At 50.0% G+C, this 16,452-nt stretch overlaps 1 protein-coding gene across 2 annotated transcripts in view; it reads right to left on the minus strand.

Moving 5' to 3' along the window:
• The window catches only part of LOC107113843 (lipoma-preferred partner homolog), a 430,270-nt gene that overhangs the window by 22,701 nt on the left and 391,117 nt on the right, over positions 1–16,452 (minus strand). The window lies entirely within an intron of this gene.

Raw genomic sequence — 16,452 nt, forward strand, 5'->3', positions numbered from 1 at the left:
GCGGTTTCTGTCAAGAGCTCTCTCAGCCCCACCGACCTCATAGGAAGTCTGTTGTGGGGAGGGGAAGGGAAAGGAGTTTGTAAGCCACTCTGAGACTCCTTTGGGTAGTGAAGGGCGGGGTATAAATCCAATCTCTTCTTTTCTTCTTCTCTTCTTCGCGGACCATTTTCAGAGCTTGCCTGATCTGGCCAGATGGAAATAATTAAAGTTTTGGCAAGGAAGTCCCCTAATCGACAGGTTGCGCCGTTTGGTACCCAACTAAGCAACAGGATGGAGGTCTCTTTTTCCCCTTGGAGAGTCTCTAGCCCAACTTGGTGGTCAGAAGCAGTAACCGGAAATAGGTGGTCTGGTTATTAGCACCCTCTAGGAGAAGCTCGATAACACAGCTGAGTTTGGAATCCACTGGGTTTTGGGTTTTTTTGCTTACCATTTATAGCAGAATTAAAATAACAGTGTGAAGAAGAACGAAAGCCCGTTTCCCTCAGATTTTGTAGGCATGGGCTTTACATACAATTATGGGGGAAATGACAGGAAATTGTTGACGCATTTGTGCCGAATCGTCCCGGTCCCATTCTGCGCTATTTCTTTTCATGGCCCATTTGGGAACGAGCAATTTCTCTCCGGGGCAAAAAGAAAAATCGGGATTGTGCGCACATCGGTTGCCATGCAGACACGCACCACAAAACGTTTCTCTGTTCCTGGCTTCGCTTGCCGCTCTTCACAATCCTCACAGCTAATGACAACCAACGTGTGTTTACAGCCTGCGCTTCCCCTCCTCTCCCCTCCACACGAGGAAGTGTTTGCCGCAAAATATTCCACGCCGAATAGCTAAGGGCCAGTTCACGCTGGAGGAGCCCGTAAACAACCTCCTAATGGTCAGAAACTTCTGAGTGACTGTAGCAGCTATTGCTTCTGACAGCAATGACAGTCACTCATGTAGAGACACTTCCTGGCCCTTTCAAGCAGCACTGATGTCCTCTCATGCTCCAGCGGTGCACGCCATCTTTGTACAGCAAGCAGAGACGAAGGAGACACCCATGCAATCTCCTTACTCTTGCGATATTTTTATTGCTCTCTGCTTATTCCTAGAAGAAGCCCTGCACTGGTTTGGGGGCAGGTGGCCTGAGAGGACCGGAAGGGGTTTTTGTCGCAGCTGTGAGGACCAGTAGCGGCTGCAGCCATTTCCAGGCCTCTGGCCACATGGAGCTTCATTTGTGGAGCTTCTGTATTACGCGGCCTCCAGATCCGGCCGGGAGGCGGGGTGTAAATCAAATAAATAAATAAATGAGTTCTAGCCCAGAGCTGTTCAGATTTTAAAAGAGTCGGATGCCCATATGAGAAATGCCACCAGCACCAGGAGGCAACATCAGGCCATCGCATCGAAATCGCAGGAGGTCATCATAGCCCCTCTGTGGACTGCCTTGGTCAGGCCGCACCTGGAGTATTGTGTGTGCAGTTCTGGAGGCCTCACTTCAGAAAGGATGTGGGCAAAATGGAGAGGGTGCAGAAGAGAGCGACGAGGAGGATCGGGGGCCTGGAGACGGAGCCCTACGAGGAAAGGCTGAGGGCCCTGGGAAGGTTTAGTTTTGTTGGGTATTACAAGTTGAAAACAGTCAGTATATCTGGGGTTAAATGTTTGTTTATGTTACTCACAGGAAGTCACATGTTTCTCATGTAACCAATGTTCTTTAGATGTAGAATGCCCGGGAATTTTCTCCCTGATCTAGGAGTTTGATTGGGACGAAATTGTCAAAGTGTTTTTGCATTTTATGGCTCCTCTTCCCGTCTTTGTTTGCTGTTCTGAAGAAGAAGAAGAGAGAGAAGCCATAACGCTCTTCTAGTTTTGTCTTTGTAGAGTAAGGATGTAGCCGATTTAGCTCTGTTGTTATATTTTAATCACACATGGACTCTTAGTCTGAATTATTTTACTCAGGCTCTGCTGGGCTATATTATCTCTGCTAAATACCATTTTTTTCAATATCTCACTATCAAACCCAACAAGTTTGGAGAAGACGAGACTGAGGGGGGACATGACGGCTCTCTTTAAATATCTGAGAGGCTGTCCTTTGGAGGAGGGCAAGGAGCCATTCCAGTTGGCGGCAGAGGAGAGGACCCGAAGCAATGGGTTTAAATTACATGCAGAAAGGGATCGGCTGGAGATTAGGAAACACTTTTTCACGGCCAGAGTGGTCCACAGGTGGAATCAGCTGCCTGGGGAGGTGGTGAGCTCCCTTTCACTGACAGCTTTCAAGAAGAGGCTGGACGAATATTTGTCAGAGATGCTATAGGCTGGTCCTGCTTTGGGCAGGGGGTTGGACTAGAAGGTCTCTGGGTGGCCCCTTCCCACTCTCTATGATTCTAAGATTCTATAAGTTCTGATACCACACCCAGACTCTCCAGATTTAGGTTGAGGGGGGGACAGGATGTCTCTCTTGATGTCTCTGAAGGGCGGGGAGCGGTTCCTGTGGGCAGCAGAGGACTTGCGAGAATGGGTTGAAATGAAGGGCGGGAAGGTACCGGTTGGATCTTAGGGGAAACGTTTTGACAGTCAGAGTGGTGCAAGAGTGGACTCGGCTGCCTGGGGAGGTGGTGAGCTCCCCCTCATTGGCTGTCCTGAAGCAGCGGCTGGACAAACCCTTGTCAGGGATGCTCTAGGCTGAACCTGCACTGAGCGGGGGGGCCTGTGTACAATGTCCCTCCTAAACTGTGGAGTCTTGTGAGCAAAAATTCTACTTTGTGAGCTCCTGGCATTAAAGTTGTGAGCGAGCGATTCGGCTGCTGCGTCAATTCGTTTGCTAGTCTGGAGCCCTCCTTCCTGGGCGAAGGCAAAAATGTGTGAGCCGGAGGCTAAAAAACGGTGAGCTAGCTCACACTGACTCAGCTTAGAGGGAACACTGCCTGGATGGCCCCTTCTAGCTCTTGTGATTCTGTGATTCTATTCTATGATTCCTAAAGCATTAATGGAACCCACAATATTTGCACTGAGTCTGTTGGGCAGCTCCTGCCAACCTAGCCGTTCGAAAGCAAGAAATTGCAAGTAGATCAATAGGTACCACTTTGGTGGGAAGGTAGCAGCGTTCCGTGCGCCTTGGTGTTTAGTCATGCCGGCCACATGACCACAGAAATGTCTTCGGACAGCGCTGGCTCTTCAGCTTGGAAACGGAGATGAGCACCGCAACCCTAGAGTCGGATTCGACTCGCTTTCGAGCAAGGGAACCTTTACCTTTACTGTTGGGCAGATTCATCCTGGGAGCTTTAACAGAGGTGTCTCCATCTGTGTTGTCGTTTCCATATCCTTGGACTTCCATAAACGTCCGGCAAAAACATCAGTCATACTTTTACCCTGCTTTTCCTCTTTTGGAGCTTAGGGTGAGGTATACACTTTCCCTCTGCTCTGTTTTATCTTCATATCCTGTGGCAAAAGGAAGCACTTCTTCACACAGCACATCGTTAAAACTGTGGAACTTGCTGCCAAAGGGTGTGGTGACAGCCGCCAACTTGGAAGGCTTTATAAAAGGAGTGGACAAATTCGCAGAGGGTGGATGGACATCCTCTTCCTCCAGTTTGGCGTAGTGATTAGGAGCGTGGACTCTAATCTGGGAGAACCGTGTCTGATTCCCCACTCCACCACATGCAGCTGCTGGTGTGACCCTGGGTCAGTCACAAGTTCTCTCGGAGCTGTTCTCTCAAGAGCAGTCCTCGAGAGAGCTCTCTCGGCCCCACCTACCTCACAGGGTGTCTGTTGTGGGGAGGGGAAGGGAAAGGAGACTGTAAGCCGCTCTGAGACTCTGAGTGAAGGGCCGGGTATAACTCCAATCTCTTTTACACCACACTGTCCTGTCCAGTTTGGAATCTGTGCCCACTTTTGCACAAGCTCCTTTCAGGGGACCAGGGTCGAGCGTTCTCATTGCCGGGATTCCTTCCCGCTTTCTCAGGACCTTCTTTGTGTGGGAGAACGGCAGAGGGACCCCTTTCCCTGGAAAACCAGCCCTTCTCTCCCCTCGCAGTGACAGCCAGATTAATTAAGCTCGTTAAAAGATAATAAAAATCCACGTAGGTGGAGGCACGCACAAGTCGAAGCTCAACTCTTTTATTATTATTAGCTGGGTGATAAAATCGCCAATTGGTAGTTATAAATTACGGCTGGCCAAAGCAGAGAGCTGCCGCTGGCGTTAAAACAGACCTCCTTTGGAGACTCATGCCGAGATCTGGCAGGACTGCAGGAAGGGCTTCGGCTTCTCCCTGCAGGCCGCTTCAGTCCTGCAGTCGTGACAATTGTGGTGGAGCTTTTCCCTAGTAAAGGCCTTGCTCGAAAGCCAGTCGAATCCGACTCTAGGGTTGCGGTGCTCATCTCCGTTTCAAAGCCGAAGAGCCAGCGCTGTCTGAAGACGTTTCCGTGGTCACGTGGCCGGCATGAATAACACCAAGGCGCACGGAACGCTGCTACCTTCCCACCGAAGTGGTCCCTATTTATCTACTTGCCATTTCTTGCTTTTGAACTGCTAGGTTGGCAGGAGCTGGAACTAGAGACGGGAGCTCACTCCGTCATGCAGCACACTCGGGTCTCGAACTGCTGAACTGCTGACCTTCCACAGCCTGCAGTTCAGCGTCTTCACCACTTGAGCCACCGCAGCTCCTGGTACCTATTTATCTACTTGCAGTTTCTTGCTTTCGAACTGCTAGGTTGGCAGGAGCCGGGGCCAGAGACGGGAGCTCACTCCATCACGCAGCACTCGGGTCTCGAACTGCCGAACTACCGGCCTTCCAGTCTGCGGCTCAGCACCTTTAACCTCTGAGCCCTGCCCTGTGTTATTTCTGGCTGCAGGTTTGCCTCCTGTGCACACGTGTGTTGAGCGCCCATCATATTGCGTACGGTGACCCTAAGAATCGATGTCCCTCAAAATGTCCTGTTGTTGGCAGCCGCCTCACTGACGTCTTGCAGATGGAGGGCCCTGGCTTCCTTGACTGAGTCTCCCAAAAGACTAGAACTCGAGGGCATCAAAGTAAGGTGGATGGGAAGTAGGTTCAGGACGGACAAAAGGAAAGACAACTTTACACAGAGAGGGATTAAAATGTGGGTTTTGCCGCCAGAGGGGGGCAGTGATGGCCACAGGAATAAACAGCTGTCAAAGGGGATTAGATAGATTGAGGGAGGATAAGTCTATCGATGGCTACTAGCCATGGTGGCTGAGGGGAACTTCCACATTCAGAGGCACTAATCCTCTGGATACCAGAGCCAGGAGGCAGCATCAGGGGAAGGCCTTGGCCTCTATGCCCTGTTGTTGGCCTTCCAGAGGAACTCGTTGGCCCCTGTGAGAGACAGGATGCTGGACTAGATGGACCACCGGTCTGACCCATCAGGGCTCTTCTGATGGTCTTATGAAGGCCTCGGCCTCTGTGCCCTGTTGTTGGCCCTCCAGAGGAACTGGCTGGCCTCTGTGTGAGACAGGATGCTGGACTAGATGGACCCCTGGTCTGATCCGGCAGGGCTCTTCTGATGTTCTTATGAAGTCCTCGGCCTCTGTGCCCTGTTGCTGCCCCTCCAGAGGAACTGGTTGGCCACTGTGTGAGACAGGGTGCTGGACTAGATCGACCACCGTTCTGATCCGGCAGGGCTCTTCTGATGTTCTTATGAAGGCCTTGGCCTCTCTGTCCTGTTGTTGGCCCTCCAGAAGAACTGGTTGGCCACCGTGTGAGACAGGATGCTGGACTAGAGGGACCACCGGTCTGATCCAGCAGGGCTCTTCTGATGTTCTTATGAAGGCCTTGGCCTCTCTGTCCTGTTGTTGGCCCTCCAGAAGAACTGGTTGGCCACCGTGTGAGACAGGATGCTGGACTAGAGGGACCACCGGTCTGATCCAGCAGGGCTCTTCTGATGTTCTTATGAAGGCCTTGGCCTCTCTGCCCTGTTGCTGGCCCTCCAGAGGAACTGGTTGGCCACTGTATAAGAGAGGATGCTGGACTAGATGTACCACTGGTCCGATCCAATAGGGCTCTTCTCAGGGGTCATTTCCTGCAGGAGCGCACAGGAGCGGAGCTCCGGCAGTAAAGAGCCCAGGGGGCGGGCATATGCAACAAGCCCCACCCCCTGCTCCCAGCAGCCCTCAGTCAGAGCAAAAAGCAGTCAGGTAAGTTGCAGAGGCCCCCCCCCGGTCCAAAACAATCCAGTGGCACCTTTAAGACCAAGTTTTATTCCGGTACAAGCTCTCCCTCCTCCGTGAGGACAGATCTGCACGTTCCCCTCCTCCCCAATAGCTAGCAATCCAAAACACTGCAGTGGTGCCTTCTGACACACTTCTGGTGATGTCAGGGGTGTGTGGCATATGCAAATAAGTTATGCCGATGAGTTATGCTAATGAGTTATGCTAATGAGCCCCTGCACCTCTTTTTCTACGAAATGACCCCTGGCTCTTCTTATGTTGTCATGAAGGCCTCGTCCTCGATGTCAGTAAAATTTCTGTCTCTTGCTACCGTTGGAGACAGGTCATCTCTGTCATTTGTTTGAAGAACATTTTCCCTTTAACCGGGAAACGTGGGGGATTGGGGATACTGGAATACTTGGACGCTTCTGTGCTTCTGAGTCAAATGATTTTTTTTTACATTTAAACTCAATAATTTCAGAGATCAGTTCCCTTGGATAAAACAGCTGCTTCGGAGCGTGGACTGTATGACATCGTACTCCACTGAGCTCCTTCCCTTCTCCAAACCCCGCCTTCCCCAGGCTCCCCCCGAAAGCTCCAGGAATCTCCCACCCCAGAGCTGGCAACCCTAAATACCAGTTATATGAATTTGCTCCCTCCCTCTCCCCCACTTTGAATGCAACACATCCTGCGGTGGGTGCATGGGAAGCAGTCTGGCAGGAGACTTGGCACTCGAGGGGGACCGGCACCAGATTGTGGAAAATTATCAAACATTATGAAGAAAGACAGCATAATGAGTTCCTTTGGGACCTCCGAAATTTACCCAAGAAAACGGAGCGCTTACTCTTGGGCTCGCCGTGCCTCGTGCATTATTTAATAATTGTTCCCCAGCTGGAGGAATATATTTACCTGCCCCCTTGGAGGGAGCACGTTTGGCAATCTGTATACACTAATTTTGAAAGTATGATTATTTTAAAAAAGGAGAGGAAGAAAGACGGAAACAAGGGCGGGTGCGTAAGTAAGTACGGTTGCCGAGGGGTTGGGGGGGGGGAGATTATTTCTCTCCCCCCCCCAATGGGTTTTGGAACCTCTAACGGAGATTAACTTGAGTGCTTTTTTAGCGCTTCTACCTTGATTATCTTTTAGTTTTAAAACCTGCGAGTGACGGAGGCATTAATATGACTGGAAATTACTTTCTTCAAAGAACACCCGTCTGACGCATTTCGTGGCAATTAGAACTTCTGTCTTCCATCTCTCTGACAGAGCTCCGGAGGCTGATTTGAAGCATCTTCCCCGTAACTGTTCCTCTGTCAGTGGGAAAGCGCCGGGGGTGTGTGTGTGTGTCAGACAGGAATGGCGTGGGCAGAAAGGGTTAAGCTCCCTCTTCACCCCCAACCCCAGCTGCTCTTCTGATCCAATCTGCAGTTCTCTATGGAGAGTTCTCCATGGCGGCATTTTAAAAAGAAACAATTTCTTCTCCCTGGCTTGATCCTCTTTGATGGCCCAGGCTAGACCAATCTCGTCAGATCTTGGAAGCTAAGCAGGGTTGGCCCTGGTTAGTATTTGGATGGGAGACCACCAATGTTCCTCCTAAGCTGAGTTAGTGTGGGCTAGCTCACTGTCTTTTAGCCTCCAGCTCACACATTTTTATCTCAGCTCAGGAAGGATGGCTCCAGAGCAAACTAATTTATGCAGCAGTCAAATTGCTCGCTCACAACTTTAATGCCAGTAGCTCACAAGGTAGAATTTTTGCTCACAAGACTCCACTGCATTGGAGACCACTAAACAAGTCTTGGGTCGCAAGGTAGACGCAGGCAATGACAAACCACCTCTGAACATCTCTTGCCTTGAAAACCCTGTAAGCGGTCGGCATAAGCTGGTTGTACCTTGATGGCGCTTTCTACTGCCACCAGTTTAGCAGGGCCCGTAGCCAGGATTTTGTGGCTTGTGGGGCAAACTTTTTTCTGGTGGGGCTGAAGTTCTCAGTGCAGAAAGAAAAGCCATTTAGCCAATAGAAAGCTGTTCCTAGGATAGATCTCTACATTGCAAGCTGCTGACCACTTTAGATTACAGTTCTCAGCTGCTGCAAGTTAATCACTTCTGCCAGCCTAAGCAATAATTCTGATAACAAGCTGGCAGATGGTTATTGGAATTGGACTTCTATCATCAAGAAAGCCAACACTTAGGCAGAAAAACTCTCTTAAAGGAGACCAGTTTCTTGACACAGAGGTAGAAGGGATCCTGTTGTTGTTGTTGTTGTTGTTGTTCAGTCGCACAGTCAAGTCCCCCTTGCTCAGTGTGGAAATTAGTAAACTGCAGCACCTCACTCTGCTTAAAAGAGCACACACCTTTTAAAATGTTTTAAAATGACTGAATAAAAGAATCCAGAATCCCACAGAATTAAAGAGCACACACCTTTTAAAATGTTTTAAAATGACTGAATAAAGTATTTACAGGAGAAATGCTTGTGGGAGTGTGCCTTTAAGAAAGGAGGCAGAGCCCCCCCCCCCAAAGCCCCACCATAGCCACGGGCCTGAGTTTGGCCCTCTGGGTTCTGTGGGAGGTCAACTTTAGCAGGGCTTAACTTCAGAATCTTTTAGCAGACCCAGTTTGGGAAGACGTGAAGCAATACAAAGAGCATGTTTTTGACCATGCACGGAGCTGTTTTCTAACACTCCTGAGAAGAAGGGAAGGGCTGTCCAAAGGGTCCCCACCTCCGGGATGGGGAACACCTGGGGATTTGGGGGAGGGGCCTGGGGGAATGGAGTTTGGGAGGGGAGGGACGTCAGCAAGATATAATGCCATACAGTCCACCCTACAAATCTGCCATTTTCTTTGTAGTCTGGGGATCAGTTATAATTCCTGGAGATCTCCGGGCCCCGCCTGAAGGATGGCAGTTCTAGGACACAGGGTGAACTGTACAGGATCCGTGGGTCCTGGCACTGCAGTTTTTAAAAAAGGAGTCACAACAATCATGATTTTAATTGTTATTTTTTGTTGGCTGCCGAAACATGAGTCAGTAGTGTGATGCAGCAGCTAAAAGGGCAAATGCGATTTTGGGCTGTATCAACAGAAGTATAGTCTCCAGATCACGCAAAGTGATGGTATCATTTTATTCTGCTCTGGCTAGACCTCACCTAGAGTATTGTGTTCAGTTTTGGGCACCACAATTTTAAGAAGGATGTAGACCAGCTGGAACGTGTCCAGAGGAGGGCGATGGAGATGGTGAGGGGCAGGGGTCATTTCGTAGAAAAAGAGGTGCAGGAGCTCATTAGCATAACTCATTCGCATAACTTATTTGCATATGCCACACCCCCTGACATCACCAGAAGTGTGTCAGAAGGCAACACCCACCGCTCAGGCTCCCTTGGACCCTTTTGGATTGCTAGCTATGGGGGGGGGGATGCGCAGATCTGCCCTCACAGAGGAGGGAGAGCTTGTACCTGAATAAACCTTGGCCTTAAAGGTGCCACTGGACTGTTTTGGATTGTTATCTCGGGGTGGCGAGGGGTCTGGAGACCAAGTCCTAGGAGGAAAGGTTGAAGGTGCTGGGTATGTTTAGTCCGGAGAGGAGACAACTGAGAGGTGATAGGATCACCATCTTCAAGTACTTGAAGGGCAGTCATATAGAAGACTGTATGGAGTTGTTTTCTGTTGCCCCAGAAGGTCGGACCAGAACCAACAGGTTGAAATTAAATCGGAAGACTTTTCGGCTAAACATTAGAAAGAACTTCCTGACAGAGCAGTTCCTCAGTGGAACAGGCTTCCTCGGGAAGTGGTGGGCTCTCCTTCTTGGGAGCTTTTCAAACAAAGGTTGGATGGCCATCTGACAGCAATGCAGATTGTGTGAATTTGGGCAGATCATGAGAAGGGAGGGCAGGAAGGGTTGCCTCAGTGCTTAGTTCTCGTGGCCCTTTCTTACACACCCAGGGAAATGCCGGTCGCCACTTTGGGGTCAGGAAGCCATTTTCTCCATGCCAGTTTGGCCGGGGATCCTAGAGATTTTTCGTCATCTTCTGGGTGTGGAACAGCGGCCACTGCGGATGTGGAGGGGGAGGTATTTGTGAATTTCCCGCATTGTGCACGGGGGTTGGACTAGAAGACCCTGGAGGTCCCAACTCTTCTATGATTCTATGAAAAGCCAGGGCACTGTAAGGAACCCATACAAAGGCAGACCCACCCTGAACTGGCTTTGCTATCTAACATCAACAGCAACAGGAAAGGTTGTCAACTCCGGGTGGGGAAATTCCTGGATATTTGGGAGGTAGAGCCTGGGGAGGGCAGAATTTTGGGAGGGAGGAACCGCAGCAGAGTATAACGCCTTATAGCCCATGCTCCAAAGCATCCATTTTCTCCAGGGGAACTGATCTCTGTCGTCCGGGGATCGGTTGCAAATCCCAGGCGATCTCCAGGTCCAACCTGGAGGTCTGGCAACCCTACGGCCACACCAAACTGGCTCGTAATCTCACACCAACATCAACGGGGAAAGTACGACCGAATAATAGTACGAGAGCGAACATTCGGCTGAGCGGAACACCCTGAGCGAACAGAATGTACAGCACTGAAGCGAGGGGTAAATAAGTAGCGTAAAAGAAATGCTTTTGTGCCACCATAATTTAACATATCGTTAGCCTCCACGGGGTAGGATTTGTGCTCGGGTGGGAGGCCCACTCCTTCTTCCGCCCCCACGGCAGGGATTAGAATGCCGAAGGGCCTTGCCTTGCGCTAGAGGACACTTCTAAAGAACACCGCGTCCCCTCCGGGGTCTCCCCTCCCTCCTTTCAAGGGAGGATGAGGAATGAAAGGTCTCCGGCACTTGATGCTGGAGTTACACAGCCATCTATTTTAAAAGGCAGCACACTTTAAATACAGCTACATAATGGAAAGGGGAAAAAAGTGTTTAAACAACAATAAAGAAGCAAGATTTAGGGGGATTAATAAAGGTGTCTCTTAAAGCAGCATGTCGTCATTAAAATAATTAACGGGGCACAGAGAACAGCCCAGTTGGAATGGGACGAACTGCTGGGTTTACGGTTTCGTGAAGGTTTCTCGCGACCCCGGGATGGGCCGGAGCTCCGGGGTTGGCAAAATCTTTTCTAAGAGGAAGACAGGAGAAAGGCAGTCTATAAAACGGGGATTTAAAAATTTAAGTGATACGGCGCGGATCTAAAATCCAAAGGTTAAGAGAATATTAGAAGGAGCAATAATTCCATCTGATTAAATTTTTATCTGGAGCGGCTGTAAAATGTTCAGAATGAATTAAGAGTTTTTATTAACAGGTGTAAGGGGCTCCATAAAAAGGAGAGGATTTTTTTTTTGACGCCTAAGTGGCAGAGGGGGAAGGTTTGAGCATCTTTTAGATGGTAGAAGTAATGGAACCATAAAAATTATAACCTGAATGTCAGTCGGGTAGGGTTGGGGAGAAAGAAAGAAAAGAGGAAGAAATCGGTATGTCATACGAGGTGGTAGGCTGGCTGATCAAGGTGTTTTATCATTTGCAGCGGGGATAAAGTCTTGATTTGCAACTCGTCACAAGATGCAGGGTTCTTGGTGCAAAATAAGGCATTGATAGTTCTGGAAAGCATGGATTTATTTCTTTTCACATATCCACAGACAAAGACCGATTTCCCACAGCCGCTGCTCTGTGCTCACTCCTCTCTTTGCCCCAATGGTACGTGTCAATTTCCCACTCGAAGCCGCACGGCCGCATTTTGACCCACAGTTTTGCCTGATTTTGCCCATCATTATCTTGTAGGAGTTCCTCAGGAGTTCCTGAAAACCACAAAAGGCTCTACATCAATAGCACTATAGGTAAAGGTTCCCTTGCTCGAAAGCCAGTCGAATCCGACTCTAGGGTTGCGGTGCTCATCTCCGTTTCAAAGCCAAAGAGCCAGCGCTGTCCGAAGATGTTTCAGTGGTCATGTGGCTGGCATGACTCAACACCAAGGCGCACGGAACGCTGTTACCTTCCCACTGAAGCAGAAGTGGTACCTATTTATCTACTTGCAATGTCTTGCTTTCGAACTGCTAGGTTGGCAGGAGCTGGAACTAGAGACGGGAGCTCACTCCATCATGCGGCACCCGGGTCTCGAACTGCTGAACTACTGACCTTCCACAGCCTGCAGTTCAGCGTCTTAACCACTTGAGCCACCGCAGGTCCTAGCACTATAGATAAGGTTAGAATCTACATGCAAAAGAACCTCCTCAGGAAACAATCCACATACAAAAGAACCTCCTCAGGAAAGCTCCTCCATTAGCATGTCACAGCCCAGGGAACAAGACAATGACTCAGCCCTACCCCACCTTCCTGAGTAGATATAAATCACCTGCCTACCATTTTGCTTCTCACCTCGACACAGAGAGGACTCCATCTTTCTGTGTTATACCTCTGAGGATGCCAGTCACAGCTGCTGGCGAAACGTCAGGTCCTGCAATGCCAAGACCACGGCCAGACAACCCGGAAAATCTGCAACAACTAATGAAGTCCGCCCCTGAAAGCCTTCGACAACATATTCTACAATAGAGTTTTTGCCCAAGTGCAGGGTGTCGCCCTGATGTCTGCAACGTACCTACGTCACTTCCGGGTCATGTTGAAGTCACATAGGCATGTTCAGGGCTTTTTTTGTAGAAAAAGTCCATCAGGAACTCATTAGCATAATAGGCTACACCCAGCAGCAGAAACTCATTAGCATATTAGGCCACACACCCACCCCCCTACGGTAGCCAAGCCTAATGAGTTCCTGCTGTTGGGTGTGGCCTATTATGCTGATGAGTTCCTGCTGGGTGTGGCCAATTTGGGAGCCAGCCGGAACTCCGTTCCTGTGCGTTCCTGCCCAAAAATAGCCCTGGGCAAGTTGCTGAAATGTCCAGTGTTCCTTCCTGTGGGGGGGGTAAGTCCCCCTCACCAGCCAGCTGATCAGTAGCGGTTTAAATTAAGGGCAGGAAAGTACCGGCTGGATCTTAGGGGAAAACTTTTTTACACTTAGAGTTGTGCAGCAGTGGAATCGGCTGCCTGGGGAGGTGGTGAGCTCCCCCTCCCTGGCAGTCTTCAAGCAGCGGCTGGACAAACCCTTGTCAGGGATGCTGTTGGGTGATAGTGAGATATTGGAAAAAAATGGTATTTAGCAGAGATAAGATAGTCCAGCAGAGCCTGAGAGTCCATGTGTGATCAAAATATAAAGTTTTTACTAAATTCTAGCATGGGAAAGAAGTGCCTTTGGTTATATAAAAAAAGATTCCTCTGGAAATTTCAGCGTGATTCAGTACAGTGTCAACTAAGAGCAGATACAGTGTTTGGTGATATAAATATTTTTAACAATATATATATTTAAAATGCATATATAAGGCTTCTGTCTCCTTATAAGTAGGGTTAAGTAAGTGGCAGAAATGTGTCTTTCCTTTACTGGTATGGGAATAAATCAATTTTATAATATCTGTAAGGCCTTCAGACACTTTTCGTTTGAAGTGAGTTCATTACAAATATAAAGAAGATGCTGATGGATGTGATCAGGGGTCTTGTTGTAGAAAAAGAGCTGCCGGAGCTCATTAGCATAACTCATTAGCATAACTTATTTGCATATGCCACGCCCCCTGACATCACCGGAAGTGACAGAAGGCCACACCCCCTGACATCACCAGAAGTGTGTCAGAAGGCCCGGCTACTTACCCTCCTGCTTCATCCTCATTCCCAAACGGAATGAGGATCGAAGCAGAGGGCGGGGTAAAGAAGGGGGCGGGGCTTCACCACGTGACCGCCCCACCCCCTAGAGGTTCTCTTCCGGAGCTCCGTACCTGAGAGCCCCCCCCCCACTAGAGCCCTGGTCATGCCGGCCACATGACCACGGAAACATCTTCGGACAGCGCTGGCTCTTCGGCTTGGAAACGGAGATGAGCACCGCAACCCTAGAGTCGGACTTGACTGGTTTTCGAGCAAGGGAACCTTTATCTGCAGGATCCCTGGCCAAACTGGCCTGGAGAAAAATGGCTTCCTGAGCCCGAAGTGGCAACCAGCCTTTCCCTGGGTGTGTCAGAAAGGGCCACGAGAACCAAGCACTGAGGCAACCCTTCCTGCCCTCCCTCTTGTGACCTGTCTAAGTTCACAGAATCTGCACTGCTGTCAGTTGACCACCTAGCCTCTGTCTGAAAACCTCAATGAAGGTTGGAGTAGATGGCCTCTGCGACCCCTTCCAACTCTGTAATTCTATGATTCTAGGCTAGATGAACGGCCACCTGAGAAACGGCCTTCTTGATCAGAGCACCAAAATCAGGGAATTCCCTTCCCAGGGCAATTCATCTGCCCTTCTTTGTCTTCCACCAGCAGGTAAAGACTTCTATTGTGTTTAGCGTTCCCTTATTGACCTGAAGCTCAAAGACTTTGGCCACCCAATGAGAAGGGAGCACTCATTGGAGAAGACCCTGATGCTGAGAGAGACTGAAGGTCAAAGAAGACGGAGGCGGGAAAGGATGACATGGTTGGACAGTGTCATAGATGCAACGAGCATGAAGTTGAGCCAACTTCAGAGGATGGCGGAAGACAGAAGGGCCTGGCGAGATCTGGTCCATGGGGTCGCGAAGAGTCGGACTCGACTGTGCGACTGAACAACAAAATCGACCTGCCTTTGTATTTTTGCGTTCTGTGTAATTGCTGCTGAAATTTATTTATTTATTTACTTGTATTTATAGCCCGCCCTCCCCGCGACCGGGATCAGGGCGGCTTACAGACGGCACACAGTGCATAGAATATATAAAATAGATAAAACAGATAAAATTCAATATCATCGGACGCAAAGATAAAACTCCCCTACCTCTTGCAAGCAGAAGGGGAGGACGAGGGCCGTAGACGGATGTTACCCGGCCCTCCGGCGGTATCGCTCTGTACTGGAGCAGTGGTGGTGGTGGCAGTGGAGGCTCCTACTCGAAAGCCTGGCGGAAGAGCTCCTACAGGCCCTGCGGAACTGCACGAGGCCCCGCAGGGCCCTGATCTCCTCCGGGAGCTCCTTCCACCAGATAGGAGCCACCACTGGAAAAGGACCTGGCCCTCGTCACCGCAAGCCTGGCCTCCTTGGGGCCCGGGGTCACCCGCCGGTGTTGTGACCCCGACCGAAGTGCTCTTTGGGGAATATGTGGGGAAATCGCGGACTCTAAGTGACGGAAAGGCAGGATAAAAGCGTCTCCAATCAATATTTTGAAAAGTTGTGGCTGCTTTTGCTGCCGCAGATGAATGCTGCTGCGACCCTTCTGCAGTCAGCAGCTCGATCCCCTTTGTTACTGCGCCCTGACCTGGATCGCCCGGGCAAGCCCACTCTCGTCAGATCTCGGAAGCTCAGCAGGGCTGACCCTGGCAAGTAGTTGGAAGGGAGACCTCCAAGGAATACCAGGGCTGGGAAAATGTCGCTCTGAAAAATGTCAAAGTCCACAACAGGGGTTGCCAGAAGCCACCATGACTTCCAGGCACTCCCCACGAACACACACACCGAAAGAAGAAAAAGAAAACCCTTTGTAACCGCGATGGCTTTGAGGCAAGAAGAGTCTGTATTCCAGCCCGTCTCTGCCTCACTGTAAACCTGATCATGCATTCCTCCTCCCCACTCTTTAGTGTTCCCTCTAAGCTGAGTGAGTGTGAGCTAGCTCACAGTTTTGTAGCCTCCGGCTCACACATTGTTCTCTTGGCTCAGGAAGGAGGGCTCCAGAGCAAACTGATTCACACAGTAGCCCAACCGCTCACTCGCAACTGTAATGCCAGTGGCTCACCAAGTGGAATTTTTGCTCATGAAATTGCTGAGCGGTTGGGTTAGAACGGATAAAAGGAAGTCCTTTGAAATATACTGGGTTCGAGACGCGTGTAGTGATCAGCTCATAGCTTATTCGTGAATCAGCTCAACTAAAGACAACTCTAGCAGGACCAAAGCCCTGCTTAAATCCGTGCACAACACAACACCACACCTCCCCACACACACTACCCGTGATAGGCTATTTACAGTGCGACTCCTGGTCTATAGGTTTGAGCCAGTTTGGTGTAGTGGTTGAGTGCGCGGACTCTAATCTGGGAGAACCGGGTTTGATTCCCCACTCCTACACTTGCACCTGGCTGGATGACCTTGGGCAAGCCATAGTTCTGATAAGAGCTGTCCTTGAAAAAGAGCAGTTTGTGTCAAGAGCTCTCTCAGCCCCACCTGCCTCACAGGGTGTCTGTCGTGGGGAGGGGAAGGGAAAGGAGTTTGTAAGCCACTCTGAGACACCTTTGGGTAGTGACGGGCGGGGTACAAATCCAATCTCCTCCTCCTCCTCCTCCTCCTCCTCCTCCTCCTCCTCC

The sequence above is a fragment of the Gekko japonicus genome, unplaced genomic scaffold (assembly GCF_001447785.1).
Source record: "Gekko japonicus isolate JY-2015 unplaced genomic scaffold, Gekko_japonicus_V1.1 scaffold210, whole genome shotgun sequence".
NCBI lineage: Eukaryota > Metazoa > Chordata > Lepidosauria > Squamata > Gekkonidae > Gekko > Gekko japonicus.